Genomic DNA, 17,840 nt, shown 5'->3' on the forward strand with positions numbered 1-17,840 from the left:
TTCTTTTTGCTTACCCAGAGAATTCCAGAGTAACTTGATCAGGAGGAGAAAACGCATTTGAAGGCTTCAAAAGGGCTGAGGCCAACTGGGAAAAGCTACTGGAGGCTTTGAGGTAAAGGTCAGCTGCCGCTCTAGCTGCCCTGAGCTTTGCTATAACCTGGAATAGGTTAGAATCACCTGCTTAGCATCAGCATCAGAGTCATCACCATCCAGTGAAAAGTCACTGGACAGGATTAATCGTTCATTCGCTCATTTGTTCATTCAACAAACCTTTGTTTGACTCCTGCGGGGCTCCAAGTATTACGTTATAGGTGCTAGAGATTTCAGAGATCAACTGGACCCGGACTCTGCCCTTAAATTCCTCCTAATCTCAGTCCCTGGGTAGCTCAAATGGTTAACGTGCTCAGCTGCTAACTGAAAGGTTGGGAGTTCTGTCCCTGGCAATCTACTGCCCAAAAATCAGCTGTTGAAAACCCTATGGAGCACTCTGACACACATAGGGTCACCTCGGCGGCTGCTGATTTTCTTAACCTCATGGGGAAGACAGCTGCAAACCATTTAAATGTGGGTGCTGGGAAACAAGTGTGGGGAGTACAAAGAAGAAGACCTCCAGCCCCTGCTCAGCCCCTCACTGTCTGGGCGACTAACTTGGGACAAGTTACTACTTGGCTTCTGTTCCTTGTGTGCGTGGCTGGGGATGGACCATGTCAGAGGTCTCAAACCAGCTATTGAGAAAGAGCTCTTTGCTAATTTCTCTGTGAAGCCAGAATGAGGTTGTTTAGAGTGATGGGTTCATTGGAGAGGGGGAGAAGCATCCCAGGAGCTGATGATAGCTACACCGTGTACCCTATTTGCATTCTTCCTGTTTCCCAGGACCAGTAATACCAACCCGCAGCTCCAAAACCCAGGGGGCGCTTAGGCGAAGGCTTCCATCAGAAATGATAAGTATTTGGGAACAGAATCCAGGAGTGTGGCCTGAGATACTAAGACATGGTGGAGGCATAATTCCAGGCCAGCCTTTATCCTTCCAGACCAGCAATCTCACTTATTTGAATTTTGAACTGAAAACTTTTTTAAAAAATCCTACTCAACATACATAAAGGACTGTCATTTCCTTCCAAGCGGTCCCTTTGAGAGGCTAGTTCATGTTTCCCCCCTCCCACCCCCTCCCCTCCCATGCTGCCCAGCCTCAAAGAACAGCCTCTTGTCTGAAAATGGCCTTCAGGAACCAGTGGCTAAACTGTGCATTGTTATGTTCCACTAATTTGTTGTCATTCATCAGACAGATCCTAATAAACTCTGGCCATTTCTAAATCTAAATCTGCCACTGTGGAGATTCAAGACCTGGGTTTGAATTTTGGTTTGCCATTTATTATTATCACTTTGGGCAAGTCACTCAGCTTCTCAGGATGTTTCCTCATCTGTCAAATGGACATGTAGCATCTCAGCTGATTGTGGTAAGGGTTAAATGAGATAACGTATAAAAGCACCTAACTTGGTGCTGGGGCCCTGCAACACTAATTCTGCCTTTCTCCCTGCTCCCATCTTGTTTTTGAGGCGACCTGAGATACAGTAGAAAGAGCACTGGATTAACGGTCAGGCAGGAGTCCTGAGTGACCCTAGACAAGTATTTAACCTCTCAGACCTCAGTTTCCTTGTCTATAAAATGGGGAGACAAGTTCCTAACCCTGTCCAGCCTCAAAGGGTTAGAGTTAGAAGGATTAAATGAAAAGAATCAAATGAAAATATTTTTTAAAATACAAAACACCAATGCCAACATGTGATCTTCATACCTGAGGCTGTGGGGAGTCCAATACCAAATCAGTACCAAAGGGCCACTGTCTTAGCAAGTATCTGAGAAAGTCCGCAGTAGATTTTGTACTCATTCAGCTCCAGCTGGGGCTTTGACTCCGTGTTTTCCTGAGCTCAGCAGCAAGAGCAAGGAAAATCCACACATCTGCCTGAAAGGAACACAGCTGATGTCCGCTGCCATGGAAGAGCCCAAGACCTGCTGGTCTGCACCCTCTCCCTCAGTCAGCCCCTACCTGTCCCAGGGTACTAAGCAATGGAGGGCTGGAGGGGGCGGAAGGTTATCTTGCCCTCACAAAACAGTACCCCCAAACAGGGAAATACTGTAGGCTTGCATGCTTCCAGGCTGGGAATAGGCTTTACTCCTTGAACAGGTGTGGTTGTCAGTCCATATCCGCGGGAGATGAGGATTGGGTTGCAAGTGACATTTCCTGCTGAAGGAGAGCAGATGCTCAAGGACCTGGGACAGGCTGTGGAGGAGATGACAAAGGCCAAGCAAGCTGGTTGAGTGTAGAAAAATCCCCATGACCACCTGCTTCTATTACAATCATAACAATAGCAGCTCCAGGCCTCAGGGCTGGAATATTGTAGGTGTTCATTAAATGTCTATGCAAGCAATGAAAGAGCCCATGGAAGGTAACCAGGGCTTCAAACCGGTTCATTTCAGTTTGAACCCCTGATGACTATTTGCCTTTCCACCCCAGATATACTGAATCAGAGTCTACAATTTAACAAGATCCCCAGGTGATTCTTATGTATAATAAAATTTTGAGAACCACCGCTATACTAGTGGTTCTCAGAATCGGTCCCCAACCAGCAGCCTTAGCATCCCCTGGGAACTTGTTAGAAGTGCAAATTATCAGCAGGGGTTTAAATCAGAATGAACCAATTTGAAGCCCTGAAAGTAACAGTGCTGGATCAAACCAGTGCTGTAGAGGCACACAGGTAGTTCTTTTCCACTCTAACTATTCAGCTCCAAAGCCCATGCTCTCAGTCATGGCTGTGTAAGACCTCTTCAGTTATGTTAATCAGTGAGACATATTTGCTGCCCCACCCTCTTGGTTACAGTAAATGTCCTTTCCAGTACAAGGACCCTGGATCTGGGGGTCAGAGGGAGGGAAGGAACAGTGCATGAGAGTTCCAGTTGGCCCACATCCTCACCAACACTTAATATTGTCAGTCTTTGTAATTTTAGCCCTTCTGGTGGGGGAAAACACCATATTCCTTGCTGAACTCCTTGAAATTATTTATTCTTTCAGCATTTTTGTTCATTCCCCACTCAGTACTAAGCACTAGAGAGGACAGAGATGAATAATGATGGTCCGTGCCCCCAAGGGATTCTGCTCTAGCCTTGAGCAAATTAATCTCACTGAGCTCCGGTTTCCTCATCTGTAAGATGGGGGTGATACTCAAAGAAGGGTTGTGAAGATTAACTGTGAAGTGTACGTAAAAGGCCTACACAGGCTGTGACTGTTGTTATTTATTCATTTTGCCTGCCTGCTGACAAACGGTAGCAGGCACCAAAGGTTAAGAAAAATTTGTGAGAGAATAACTTAATAAGAGCGAACATTTATTGAATGTATACTGCGTGCCAACTGCTATTCTAAGTGCTTTTTATAGATTAATGTTAATATTAAAAATCTTACTGATTCCCATAATTTTTTACAAATTGGGTAAAGGCCATTGTGGTTTGATTTTCATGGCAGAGCACATGGTTACAATTTATAGGAACCCAATGGCTTTCTAGAGGTAGAATTCTAGAACCTCAGAGGTAGCAAGCTGGGGACTACTGAGATGTGTATACTCTGCCTTCTTGTGGCTGTTCAGTGGCCTCCATGTCCCTGCCCCTGAGTTTCATTCAGAACCTGAGGACTGATAATTTAGTAAAGACATATATATTTTTTAAAAATGGATTATTGAAGACAGATCAGTGTTCGGTATAGTTGGAAGGGCCCTGGGTGAGTGGTTCCCATACTGAGATTCTTGTCACTTACAGGTGTGGTTTTAGAGAAAGCTTCTCCCCTCAGGGTTCCCACTTGTTTGGGCTGCTGAATTCAGTGTATCAGTTAGCTATTACTATGTAACAAGTCACCCCAAAGTTTAGTAACTTAAAACAAAAACCATAAGTCTGTAGGTGCTGGGTGAGCTAATGCATGTGCCTACAGTCAGCTGGCAGGATCCCCGGGGCTGGTAAGCCTAAAATGGCCTTGGTTGGATGACTCAGCTCTGCTCCATGTAGGCTCTTCTCTTCTCAGAGGCTAGCCCAGGCTTCCTCTCATGGCAGAGGCAGGGGCCCAAGAGAACAAGTGGAAGCATGCATAGTGTCTTAAGACGTAGGCTTAGAACTGGTACACCGTCACTTCCTCTGCATTCTGTTGGTCCAAGCAAGTTAAAAGCCCAGCCTGGAGACAAGGGATGAGGACATAAACTCCATCTTTTGATGGAGGAGCTGCAAAATCACATTGCCAAACGCATGGATATAGGGAGGTTGGAGAATCGAAAACATGTTTGCAATCCACCACACTTAGATTTGTTCTCACTGTAAAGTCTCTAAAATCAAATAACTCACTGATAAGTGTGGGAGAAAGCAGTCTCATTCCCATCGTCTTGGACCAAAGCTAGACATGCCTTTCCTGGGTTTGGGAATAAAAGAACCAGGTACTCAGTCACTGTTGGTGCTAAGCTCAGCTCCATATTGATCAAGTGGACGGAACTAAAGATCATATCTTTTACTTGGCCACTCATTCGGCATTTATTGAGCACCACTGTGTGCCAAGTAGTGAGCTAAGCCCTGTAGAAGCAAACTATACCCTGCTCTCAAGGCACCCTCAGTCTCTTAGGATACCAAAAAAAAAAAGTTGCTGTCAAGTCAGTTCCAACGCGTGGAGACCCCATGTGTTTCAGAGTAGAACTGTGATCCATAGGATTTTCAATGGCTGTAATCTTTCAGAAGGAGGTCACCAAGACTTTCTTCCAAGGTGCCTCTGGGTGGATTTAAACCGTCAATCTTTCCGTTAGTGGTCAAGCGCTTAACCATTTTTACCACCCAGGGACTCCGTTTGAGGATACACAGCTACATAAGTAATTATAATGCAGGGTGCACAGGTGATCACAGAGACCTGGAGAAGGCCTTCCTGGGGCATGATTTAACAAACACCAGAGGCACTGTTTGGGCCTTCTTCAGCCAGATGCCGAGGCAGATCCGTGGGCCTGTTTTCAGACCACAAGTAAATCAGGACGGCTCAGGGACCCAACAGTTCCACTTAACTCCGTGGCTCTGGACTTTGACAGCCCCATCCAAACCCCTCCGGCACTGGGCAGCCAGGAAATGGAAAACTAGAACAAGGTGTGCAGAGCCAGCGTGTGATTTGATTATGTCTCCGCCGTCTGCCATTTGCTGCAGCAGACCAAGTCCACAGGTTGCTGGTGTGCTTGCAAACAACTGGGACTTTGGAGGGATTTATATAAACCATCGCATTTCCTGCAGCCACTCCTCAAATAGGCACCCAGCTGTCATTTCCCCTTAAATACCACTCATTTTATGAAGGGAAGATAATGTTGGTGGCATTGAAATAGATCACACTTTAAAATGCAGAGTAGCAGAGGGTCCGTTCAAATTATTCTCTTAATAGAGTTCTTCAGAGTGAGGAAGTGAGGAGGGAACATAATCGTGTCTTTTGTCATTTGGGCAAAATCTGAGGACTGCGATCCATTTGTCTGCAGATGTGTGTCTTCAGTGCAAACTGCAGCAAGCAGTCCATTCCCAGGGTAAAGGGTCCTTCATTAAAGTCGGTCAGTCGTCGCGGGTGGCTGGGAGGTAAGCAATTTGATAGCCCAAACTGATGGAAATTTCTTTGCCTTCGAAAATTAAAAAAAAAGAATATATTTCATAAAATTGCACTTCCTCCTTGATTTGATAATTAGGGAGGAGCTTCATTTATAAGTGAAAATATTCTGGCTCCTATTCGTGAATAAAAACATTTGCAGTCAGGCCTCTGAGAAGCAGACGAATTTCTGCAGCAAGCCCGGTAAAGGCACGCCCTCAAGCACTGATTTTTGTAGCTGAAGAGCGTTATGTGTTTTGCACGAGCTTTTGAAAGCTTAGATAAACGATGTGGCTCAGAAAGCAGATACAAAAAATGAGAGGAAATTAGACTGATCCAAAAGAAGAGAAATGTCCACTAATTCTCAGATTAACATTTTAGACTACTGTGTTTTTATAGGGGAGTTTTCGCAATGCTGATAATACGAGATCGGTTTACAGCGTGTCACATACCAGATAGACTCAACGCGACCTTGTTTGTGTTCGCAGAGTCAGCTACACCAGAAAGAAGTGGAGTTAATGCAACAACCTGGTGATAATCGGGCCTCCACCTGTATTAGGTGGCAGCACTACCCGCAAGATGACACATTTTAAGAGTGACATTGACTCTTGAGATCAACTATGTCAGTTTGCACTTTCTGGGTTGCAAGAGACAAAAGACCCAAGCCCATTTGGTTTAAACCCCAAAGGAGTTTGTTAGATTGCTTGACTGAAAGTCATTAGGAGCGAACTTCAGCCATAGTCTGATCCAGGATGCAAATGAAGTCCCCAGAACTCAATTGCTCCTCCTCTGTCTCTGGTCTCTACTTCCTCTGGTTGGTTCATTCTCTGACTGGTCCTTCCTTCATGGTGGTAAGTTGGCTACAGCAACTTTAGCCTCCATCCACTTCTAAAAGTGTTTTAGTTTTAGCCTTACATTTAGGACCATGCTCCGTTTTTAGTTAATTTTTTTGATGTGGTGTGAGGTAGGGATCTGACTTCATTCTTTTGCACGTGGATATCCAGTTGTCCCAGCACCGTTTGTTAAAAAAAAGAAAAAAAATTATTTCCCCGATTGAACTGTCTTAGCTTTCTTGTTGAAAAATCAATTAGCCATAAATGTAAGAGTTTATTTCTGTACTCTCAGTTCTGTTCCATTGATTTGTATGTCTACCCTTATGCCAGTACCACACTGTCTTGATGGTTACAACTTTGTGGTAAGTTTTGAAATCAGGAAATTAGAGTCCTTCAATTTTCTTCCCCCCCCTCTTTTTTTTTTCAAGATTTTTTGCTATTCTGGGTTCCTTGTATTTTCAAATGAATTTTAGGATTAATTTTTTAATTTCTGCAAAAAAGCCAGTGAGATTTTGCCAGGGATTACACTGAATTGGTAGATCCGTTTGGGGAGTATTGTCATCTTAACAATATTAAGCCTTCTGATCCATGAATATGGGGTGTCTTTCAACAAATTTAAATCTTTAATTTCTTTCAACAGAAAGTTTTCAGTGTACTCATCTTGCAATTCTTTTGTTAAATTTGTACATAAGTATTTTATTCTTTTTGATGCTATTGTAAATGGAATTTATTAATTTCATTTTCAGAATGTTCATTGATAGCATATAGAAATAGAACTGATTTTTTATATTAATTGTGTATCCTGAAACCTTGTTGAAATTATTTATTAATCCTCATAGTTTTTTAGTATATTCCTTAGCATTTTTTATAGGCAAGATTTATGCCATTTGCAAACAGAGATGGTTTTACTTCTTCCTTTCTGTTTGGATGCCTTTCATTTCTCTTTCTTGCCTAATTGCCCTGTCTAAACCCTCCAGTACAATGTTAAATAGAAGTGATAGCGAGGCATCCTTGTCTTGTTCCTGATCTTGGGGGGAAACCTTTCAGTCTCTCACATCAAGTATGATCTTAGCTGTGAGTCCCTCTTATTTTAGATCCCCATTTGTTGGATCCCTTGTCTTTCTCTTGCTCGGTTTAATTCTATCTGGTAACTTCCTGGAAAAGGGCCCTTAGGGGTAAATTATTTGGGAAAAAAGAAAAAACCAAACCCACTGCCGTCGAGTCAATTCTGACTCATAGAGACCCTATAGGACAGAGTAGAACTGCCCCATGAGTTTCCAAGGAGCGCCTGGTGGATTTGAACTGCCAGCCTCTTGTTTAGCAGCCGTAGTACTTAACCACTACGCCACCAGGGTTTACAAATTATTTAAAGCTTTGAAATCTGAAGCCTCTCTCTTCTACTCTCATGCATAATTGACAATTAGGCTGAATGAAGAGTTATAGAATGGAAGTCATTTTCTATCAGAATTTTGAAATTGATCCATTGCTTCTAGCTTCTAACATTCCCAATGGAAAATTTGACACCATTCTGATATACAATCGTTTGGACGTGAACTGTGTCTTTTCTCTGGGAGCTTGTAGGATCTACTCTTTGTCCTCAGTGCTCTGAAATTTCATGATGATGTGTTTTGGTATGGGTCTGCTTTCATCCATTGTGCTGCGAAATTAGTGGACCTTTTGAGTCTGGAAACTCCTTGTCCTTCTGTTATACTTTCTGGGAAATTTTCTCATGTTTATCTTATAATTCTTCTATTGAGTTTTTTATTTCTGCTGTCAGCCCGTGTATTAATTTCCAAGAGCTCTGTTTTATTTTGTAAATGTTCATTTTTGAGCATCCTCTCCTTGTCTCATGGATGAAACATCTTCTTTTGCTCTCTAAGGCTTTTAGTTCCCTTCTTCCTACAGAACCTGTGTGTCCTCCAGGTTATTTTTCCTCTTTGTTTGTATATACAGATGTATGTCCATCTCTCATGTTGGTTTTTCCTCAAATGTTTGAGGATCCTAGGCTGTGTGCTCATACTAAATGTGGGGCAGAAGAAAGGATGAGTGGATGGTTAATGTGGTGAGTGAGCCCTGTTGACTCCTGCCTCACCGCAGGGTGATCCAATTGGGGGACTCCTGATACATCAGGGTTTTGTTCTCTAGGGCTGGTAAGATTCTGCATAAAAGATGTTTCCACTTTTCTACCCAGAAGGTGGACTCCTGGCTGCAGCTTTGTACGAGCCCAGTGGAGAAGAAGGCTAGGAGACAAAGTGGACAGCCTAAAACCCTTAACTTAACCCCCATGCTCTCCAGATGGTGCCCTCTTCCTCTACCAAGTATCCCACAGTCCAGAGGCCCTCTGTTTTACTGCCTCCCAAGACTCAATCTCCAATTTTTCTGCTGGGATTAGAGGGGGACAATTCATGACTGGGGAGAGATGAGGAGGGGATCTCAGGGTCTTACTGCCTTTTAAACTGACTTTCACTCAATCCCGCTGTTATTCCTCTTCCAGAGATACCTGATGTTGCCACTAATTCCAGAGCCTCTGGGGATTTTTAGTATAAACGTGAGTGCTTCCGTACTCTCGTCATCATGGTTTAGGATTCTGCTTTCTTTTCTTTGCTAAATCAGTGCTACATGCCTCTTTGCCTCTCAGCTTCCAAAACTTTGTTGCTATTGTCTTCTCCCCTGTTTGCCTTGTGTGGATTGATGCCTTTAAAAAAAAAGATTCTCATACTTTTGTTTTAGTGAGGTTTCTGGGAGGAAATAGAGGCTGATGTGTTCGTCCAACTCACCACCTTTAACCGCAATCTCTTGATCTTCTAATTCTTTGGCTCCCTGAGCCTCAGCATCATCATCTATAAAATGGAACAAATGATTCCTGCCCTGACAGCTGCCCGGGAGCCTCTGTGAGAATCAGATGAGTTCTTGTGTAAAGATGCGCTGTTCAAACACCAGGGTGTATGACTGTCCATTCTAAGTGACACTTGGGCCTGAAGGTAGAGGATACCTTCTAGAAGCTAGGGCTGGAGAATAGGCCAACGGGGGCTGAGAGATACTGTATCAGTTATCTATTACCACAATAATGCTGCATAACAAACAAACACCAACCTCCCTGGCATACAGTAGATAATATTCATCTAGCTTGGGAGTCTGCAGGGTTCAGCTGATCTGGGCTGGGTCAGCTAGATTTCTTAAATGGGCTCAACCTCATGTCTTGGGGCAGCTGCCTGTTGGCTGACCTAGGAGATCCTTGACTGGGACAGCAGGGGCAACTCAGCTCTGGTCTACCTGTCTCTTAAGGTCAGCAGCTTAGCCCATCAGACATGCTGTCATGGACATGTCAAAGGGGCAAGAGAACAAGTGGAAGCCTATAAATACTTTTCCAAGCCTCTGCTTACATCAGAAACCCTGGTGGCGTGGTGGTTAAGTGCCACGGCTGCTAACCAAAAGGTCGGTACTTCAGATCCACCAGGCGCTCCTTGGAAACTCTATGGGGCAGTTCTACTCTGTCCTATAGGGTTGCTATGAGTCAGAATTATCTCCATGGCAGTGGGTTTTTTTGTTTTTGTTTTTGTTTTTTGCTTACATCACATTTGCTGTCACTAGCTAAAGTTAGCCACATGGCTGAGCCCCGAGTAAGGGGACAGGGTGGAACACCCTACTCAGAGAGGCAAAGAGCATGGGTGCAGGGAGGGGAGAGGAATTGCAGCCATTGGTCAACCCCTCTACCATGGGTGCCCAGGTGTGGCCCTGGGACACGGCACCTTCTGCGCTCAGTTTTTCTCCTGCTAAACCCAGAATGCTCTGCCTAAACCAGGAACCGGCCACCCTGATTTGCACTCAGTTGAAAGCTGCTCCTTTACTTACCACTCAGAAGAAATGCAGCCCATCTCTAAAACAATCAGAAATGATCTCTTCCATGGAAAAATACACTCTTCAGGCTCAGGCTGGGGCTGCAGATCACAGGCAACCGATTTAATCTGCTTAATTATTTGATTCAATCAGAAGTTGGCGTAATTTTCTTGCTTCTCACCTCTTTTGAATCCATTCTGGAAACTGATTATGCCTTTAACGCCAGTCCAGAGATAAGCGTTTCAATTGGGAAATGTAATTAGCCAAGGAAAATGAATGTGGGAGCTGCCTTTTGTTAAAGCACCATTAAAACCCAACTCTGGTCAACACTGACGTGGTGTGAAGACAAAGGGCTCCTTTTTGCTCCTCTTGTGACTGGAGAGGCAAGGCCCAGCAGGAGGTGGGAAAACAGGCATCCTGGGATCTTAGCAGGAGAAGCTCAGTCATTCGGGAGGCATGGCTGGGCTGGATGCTAGAGAAGCAAAGGTGAATGGGACATGTCCCTTGCCCCCAAAGAATTCTCATTTTGGAGGGAGGGACCAACGCGTAATTACAAGGGTCAAAGTCTTGTGGAAATACAGAGGAAGGAGTTGCTCCTCAGGGAGCTTGGCAGAGCAGATGACACTGAACTGGGCCAAGAAGGGTGAGCAGGAGTTTACCAGGCAGAGGAGAGCAGGAGGCATTGTGTAGAAGACACAGCATGAGCAAGGGCATGCGGCGTGAGTACCAGTGGATGGGACCATCCTAGGCCTCCCTGAACCGAGGGGTGTAGTGTGTCCTTGGGCCATCCCACCTCACTTTTCAGCTTTTTTCTCCCCCTCCTGATTCTCTCCCTTCACCCCACCTTGCCCTCTAGAAGCAGTTATTAAGTGTTCTCCTAAGTGCTTGTTGTAATGGAAGTGTAAGGCATATGACTTTCGAGCAATACTGAATGATCTGAAAGCTAGCGGACAGATTCAGGTAATTAAGAACCATGGGTGTGCACTCTAGAGCTGCATACTAGGAGTGCAGGGCATTCTGGGTAGAGGGCACAGCCTGGGTGAAGGCTCATTGGTACGGCATGCTAAATACAAACATAATGTTAAGAGGAAAGGTGGGTAATGAGCTGCCCAGGTGGGCAGGGACTAGATCACAAAGGGCTTTCTAGAGGACAATTGGAGACCAGCTCATGGACATTGGCCTCTACGACCGGGGACCACAGACACGGGGCCTCATTCACATTACTCAGCTGCACCTGCCACTTCAGCCTCTCCCCTACAGCTCTTTGCTTTTTCAAAAGCTGTAAGTGCTCAGGGCAGCAACCACTGATTAGCTTGCATCTCTACCTGAGGCCTCTCTGGTCCTGGCCAGGTGCTCCTGCACTGGGGGAGAGGGAGGGAGGACCCCTTGCTGCCAGGGCCAAGGAAAGGTTGAGCCACCACACCTGCACCCACCCGGTTCCTAGTCACCTTAGCCCTCAGCCATCCTTACATGGGGCAATTCAGCCAAGAGCCGCCATGAGCTAACAGAAGCTGCCAGGCCCACTTGAACCCAAGACACCCTTGTCTACCAGACCCTGCCCGTCTGAGTCACACACACAGGTTTTTAGGGGATGGTGACCAGTGTGTGTGCGATTTTATATCCTGCTTTTTTGCTTGGTGGAATCTCATAGGCTCTTTCCCTGCCTTCCCCAGGCTGGACCCTTCTCATCTGTGAGGTGGCTGGTATAGGGAGAGAGCATCAACGCTGCAGGCGTTAAGGCCTTGGTTCTGGCTGACTTGCTGTGTAACCTCAGGCAGTTACTTCATCTCACTGAGCCTCAGTTTTGTCATCTGGAAATGGAGATAACATAACCACCTATACTGTAGAGTTGTTATGAGGATTAAGAATAAAATTCTCAGCCCAGTGTTTGGCATGTGGGATATACTAAACAAATCCCCATATTCTATTAGAACCCACCCAAATTACTGCCTAGTGTATATGCTGGGTGGCCTTGAGCACCTGGCATTTAATCTTCATGAGCTTTAGTTTCCTTCTCTGTAAAATGGGGATAATGGTGCCCCTTAGGGTTGGTATAAATATACAACAGATTAATTATCATACATAAAAGACTTTGAAAATGGATCATTTTTGTCCTTGTTGTTACTGCTTCTCTGCCTCCCACACAGCCTAGTCCAGGGTGTTGGTGGTTTTTACTCTGTGAGGTGATTGGGAAACTCCCCACAGACTCCCAGCTAGAGCCGGTGACCAGGGAGCAGGAAGGGGTGAGAGACAGCACGGGAGGCGAAGGGCAGTGGGGCCGTGTGCACAGGATGAGGGGCCTCTCCTTGGACTCCAGAGGCAAGGGTGGGTCATTCTCCACCCCCCACCACCAAGCTGTGGCAGAGGGAACCCTCAGCAAAAGGACACATAATGACCAGGTCCTGTTAAAGTTGCCTATGGCCAAATCCATCGCATCACATATCACTCAGCCTAACTCATGTCTCCCCAACAGAGTCTCAGCATCAGTCCTGGGCTGGGAGTCGGGGAGGCTCAGGCATGGGATACAGGTGAGCCTTGGCTACTGATACAGGCTTCCATCCTGAGTGCCTGCTCTGGCCAGATGGGCAGGCAGGACGCTCACTGTGCAAGGTTCTCGACTTGCCAAAGGTAGTGTGTGCTGTGAGCACAAAGCCTGATCCCAGGAGCTCAGAGCCTGGCCCAAGGAGCTTAGAGCCTGGCCCCAGGAGCATAAACCCTAGGACCCCAGCACAGGAATACACAGGGGCTGTACAGAGACATGACAAGGTTCTGATGATAACAGTCTCCCTGATATGCCTGCAGAATCAAGCATGTATCTTCCTGGCAGGGATTGCAATTTCCTGTTAATGAGTTGTGAGAGGTTGGAACCAGCTATCAAAGGGAGGCTGGGCTGCCTCTTCCCAGGGGAGCCCCCCAGGAGACAGAAGCCAGGCCAAGCCTCCTTCCTCATGGGGCTAAGCTATTTGGGGAGCATCTCTGCCGAGGGACAGAGCTAAGGCCTAGAGAGTCTCCAGTCTGGGTCAGCATCCTCTGGGAGACCTTGAACCCTTGCCTGGAGCTTCTCATGCCCTTGGCTGCACTCTCCCTGCCTCAGCAGCCTCGTGCACTCAGACCAAGTGAGTGACATCGGTGATGAGTGGCATTTCTGTAGTCTTTCCCGGCTTGCAAAACATTGCTTACATTTGTTGTCTTCTTGAAACCTCACAACATTCTATATGAGAAAAACTGAGGCTCAGAGAAGTGAAATAATGTTCCCAAAGTCATTTCATTTAGTGGATGTGTTATTTCAGGCAATGCTAGCTGCTGTAATGGATAAGCCCTGAGATCTCAGTGAACTGAGACAACAGACATTTATTTCTTGTGTGTGTAAAGTCAAACTGATGGTGTGGGAGCTCTGCTCCTCACAGTCACTCAGGGATCCAGGTTGCTGGAGGCTCCATCATCTTCACACTGTGGCTTCCAAGGTCACCTTGGCCTTGGAGGATCCTGCAGGAGGTTTTGTGGGCCAGGGTTTAGAGTCGTGTAAGTAACCTATGCATGCATTCCGTTGACTAGAGCTTGGTTAGACAGCCCCACCTGGAAGCGAGGAGTGCTGGGAAGGGCAGTGGCTGCCTGGGCAGCAGTTTCCTTAGCAGCTCTGTCCTGAGAAAGAGGAGAATAGATTGTGCTGGGCATAGTGGAGGTGTTTTCCTCCAAAAAAGGCTGGAGACCCTGGATGAGGTGGTGAGTGGTCCTGGGGTGGCGTCACTTGTTGCTAGGTGCCGTTGAGTCTGGGGGTCACTTAAGAGTCATCAAGTGCCCACTGTGGACAGAGACCTGAAGGAAGACGCAGGATGCAAGTCCTGACCCTGCGAGGGCCCCGACTCTCTGCAGCCTCTGCACTACCCCTCTTTTAGCTTCTAATCCATACAGCTGGTCTTGGGCACAGCCCTAACGACATACCTGTGTGACGCCCCGCTGCACTCGTGGAGTTCAAACCCCTTAGCCTGGCATTCATAGACCTTCACAGAAGGTCTTGCCAGTATTGCCTCCTGCTTGCCAGTGTTGCCTCTTATCCCGCTCCCCCATACCCTGTGCTCCTGCCTGATCAACCTCTCACCTCAGGGCCTTTGCACGTGCTGGACCCTCTGCCTGGAATCTCCCTCTTCTTCCAACTCTCATCTGCCCTGCAGACTCCTACTCAACCTTCCTGATCCAAATCAAAGGTCATCTATGAGGCCTCCTTCAACGGAGTTAGCTACTCAGCCAGCATCTATTGAGAGCTTACTGTGTACCAGGCATTGTGTTAAATGCTTTATAGAAATTAACTAATTCAAACCTCCCAAGCCTACAAGATGGGCAGCCCATTTTACAGATGGGGAAACCAAGTCTCTGAGAGATAGAGGAACTTGTCTGAGGCCAGACAGCTAGTGAGTGGCAAAGTCAAATTCTAAACCCAGCTCTCTAGGGCACCTAGAAGAACCTTAACCACTGGGTAAACTTCTACCTGTTATTAGCACCTATTACATTAAAAAAAAAAAAAAATCATAATTATTCATTTACTCACGAGTTTGTGGTTACTTTGCTTACTCTTCCCAAGAAATCAGCTGCAGACGCCCTGAGGGCAGAGATCACACTCGCTTCATCTTGGAATCTCCCTTGCTACTGTCACCACCACCACCAAAGCCTGGGTGGTGATTGTCCCTCATATAAATCCCTCGGCCCCTGAGAAGCAGACCAGAAATTCCTCCAGTTATCATCTGTCATAATCCCCTTCCTGCTTCCCTGTCAGTTTTTGAAAGTTACCCTGAAATCACTTGAAAATTCTCTGAGCGGCACGGACGGCCTCTTCCTTGCTTGATGAAGTACGATGGCTTTTTAATGATTTGCACCCTCCCTTCTCTGGGTTGACAAAAATGGATTACCATATATCTCTGAAAACTGTGCCTCCAAATCAGATTTTTTTGAGTTTTTTTTTGTCATCTGTAGAAACCTCAGCTGAGAATGACAAATACTGGGGCATTAATTGTTCGGTCACAAGAGGGTGGGGCCTCCTGGGTTCTGAGAACGGCTCCTGCCGGGAAAGCCTTAAAATGCTCCTGGGGTTCGGTCTTTAAGAAATTGAACTGTGTGTTTTCTCTGAAGTGGAAGAGCTGTCTTCTGGGCCAGGACACGTTTGCTGCATTTTCGAATTGCCTTGGCCCTGAAATCCAAAACGGAGGCAGTTCTCAGCCAGGCAGCATGTTCAGGGCTGTCATGGCAGAGGATGAGGCTGGGGGTGGCTGGGAGAGGATGGGCATGGGCAAGTGGGTGGAGGCCTCTCCCTGCATAGCCCATACACAGACCCACCCGCTTTCACCTCCTGCTTCCTCTTTCTGCTAGACTCCGTGCTGGAAGTTCTGCACGCTTTGCCTCATTGAAGCCTCCCACACCTTCACAAGACCCAAGGCTCAGAGAGGTTAAGTTACTTGGTCCTGGTCACACAGCTGGTGAGCTGCAGAGCCGAGGCTAGACTGTGTTGCCTCTGAAGCCTGTGCTTTGCTCCCTCTATCACTGCTGCTTCTAAAAACAAACCAAATGAAAGGCCCCTCACAGGCTCCCCTGCCACCCATCTGCATGTAAAGGAAAAAACCAGGTCACTGCACACCTGTCTGCACCAGCCACTCCAGTAATGTGCATTATCTAACATGACCCCCATTTCACAGATAAGGATGTTGTGGCTCAGGGGGTGAAGCTAATCAGAGGTCACATAGCTAGTAAGTAATAGCTGAGGTAAGATTCGATGTCTACTTGACCCTAAAAAACTGTCTCACCCTTTCTTTGTAGGAAATAAAATCTGCCCTGAGGCCACCTCTCTCAATTCGGTAGTCAGCACTGGTAAATCTGGCAGTGGGAAGGAAGCCTACGTGACTTTCTGGGTAAAACATATATAACTATCTCTTCAGTTAAGGGGCGGGGTGAGATGGGGTGGGGAGGGCTTGTTTTAGATGCTGGAAGAGGCCTATGAACCAAAGAAAGGGAAGGCCCCTGGTCTGTAGAGAAGGAGAATGGATCAGTCCCCTCCTCTTCACTGGATGCTGGGAGTGAAGCAGGTGGGAGCCCCTCAAGGGCCTGATGGACAGAGGGCCACGTGATCCAGCCTCTGCTCTTGCTTACTGGATTCCTTCTCATATATTCAGGTTGATTCAGCACAGGCAATCCCTGGGTTGCTAACGAGACCCGTTCCTAAGTATGTCTTTAAGAATTTGTAGGTAAGTCAGATCAGGTGCATATGGTTCTTATTTAACCTTACTTTAGGTCCCTGGAAACCCTGGTGGTGTAGTGGTTAAGTGCTACGGCTGCTAACCAAAGGGTTGGCAGTTCGAATCCAGCAGGCATTCCTTGGAAACTCTATGGGGCAGTTCTACTCTGTCCTATAGGGTCGCTATGAGTTGGAATTGACTCAACGGCACTGGGTTTGGTTTTTTGGTTTGGTTTAGATCCCTAGTATCACAGTAGTGAAGAGCTACAGCTGCTAACCAAAAGGTCAGCAGTTCAAATCCACCAGCCGCTCCTTGGAAACCCTATGCGGCAGTTTTCCACTGTCCTGTAGAGTCTTTATGAGTTAGAACCAACTCGATGATGATAGGTTTGGTTTTTCTTTTTTTTTTTTGGTTCAATGCAAGGAAGGAGCCCTGGTGGCACAGTGGTTAAGTGCTCGGCTGCAAACCAAAAGGTTGGCAATTTGAACCCCCAGTGGCTCCACGGGAGAAAGATGTGGCAGTCTGCTTCTGTTACGATTTCCAGCTTTGGAAACCCTATGGGCAGTTCTCCTGTGTCCTATAGGGTCTTTATGAGTCAGAATCGATTCGTTAGCAGTGGATTTTCAGGTGTTAGTGCCAGAAAAGGCTTGAAGCCTTTTCAGTGATTTAAAAGCCGCATGTGCAGCAAGCGAAGGTGATTGTGAGGAAGAATTTTTTGCAAGTAGGGGTTGGTTCAGTCATTTCAAAGTGAAGGCAAATTTACATAAAGGGCAAGTACAAGTTGTCCACGAGCCATAACCCGGGGACTTACTGTACACATTTACTGAGAACCTAGTGTTTACCCAGTATCGTGCCAGGCTCTTTGATGGTTCCAAAGAAGAACATGGCAGGATCTCTGCCTTCCAGGACTCCCACCTGTCAGGGAGACAGACCAACACAGACATCTTGTGAGTCAGCCTGGGCAGGTGACCAGCAGTGGGACTCAGAATGGCAAAGAGGAAGTGTCACCCCTTCGAGGGGATCTGGAAAGGTGTTGTGGAGGAAGTGGTGCCAGGCTGGGCCATGCATGTGGGTGGGCTCCCGCAGGGGGTACCCAGGGCCTCCAGGGAGAGGAATCCAGATCCTGTCACACGGCTGTGCCTGCTACAGAGGGGGCTTGGCTACAGCCTACGGGTGGAGGTACTGCCAGGCCTCGAGGCAGGGCCCTGAGGAGATGGCCTGGGGTCCTGGAACCATGGGCACTTCCTTGGGACCCTCTTAGACCCTCTGAACCGAGAGGCCCAATTTCTAGAAACTGCACAGGAGCAGGATAACAC

At 46.7% G+C, this 17,840-nt stretch overlaps 1 protein-coding gene across 3 annotated transcripts in view; it reads left to right on the plus strand.

Moving 5' to 3' along the window:
• Positions 1-17,840, plus strand: part of MAN1C1 (mannosidase alpha class 1C member 1) — a 174,396-nt gene that overhangs the window by 95,443 nt on the left and 61,113 nt on the right. Inside the window, exon 1 of one of the 3 annotated variants that reach the window (XM_049878316.1) lies at positions 16,109-16,200. The exons of the other annotated variants lie outside the window; for them this stretch is intronic. The gene's annotated coding sequence lies outside the window, so the exon portion shown is untranslated. Of the gene's footprint in view, positions 1-16,108; positions 16,201-17,840 lie in introns of those variants that run through there. 3 annotated transcript variants of the gene reach the window in all.

The sequence above is a fragment of the Elephas maximus genome, chromosome 3 (genome assembly GCF_024166365.1).
Source record: "Elephas maximus indicus isolate mEleMax1 chromosome 3, mEleMax1 primary haplotype, whole genome shotgun sequence".
NCBI lineage: Eukaryota > Metazoa > Chordata > Mammalia > Proboscidea > Elephantidae > Elephas > Elephas maximus.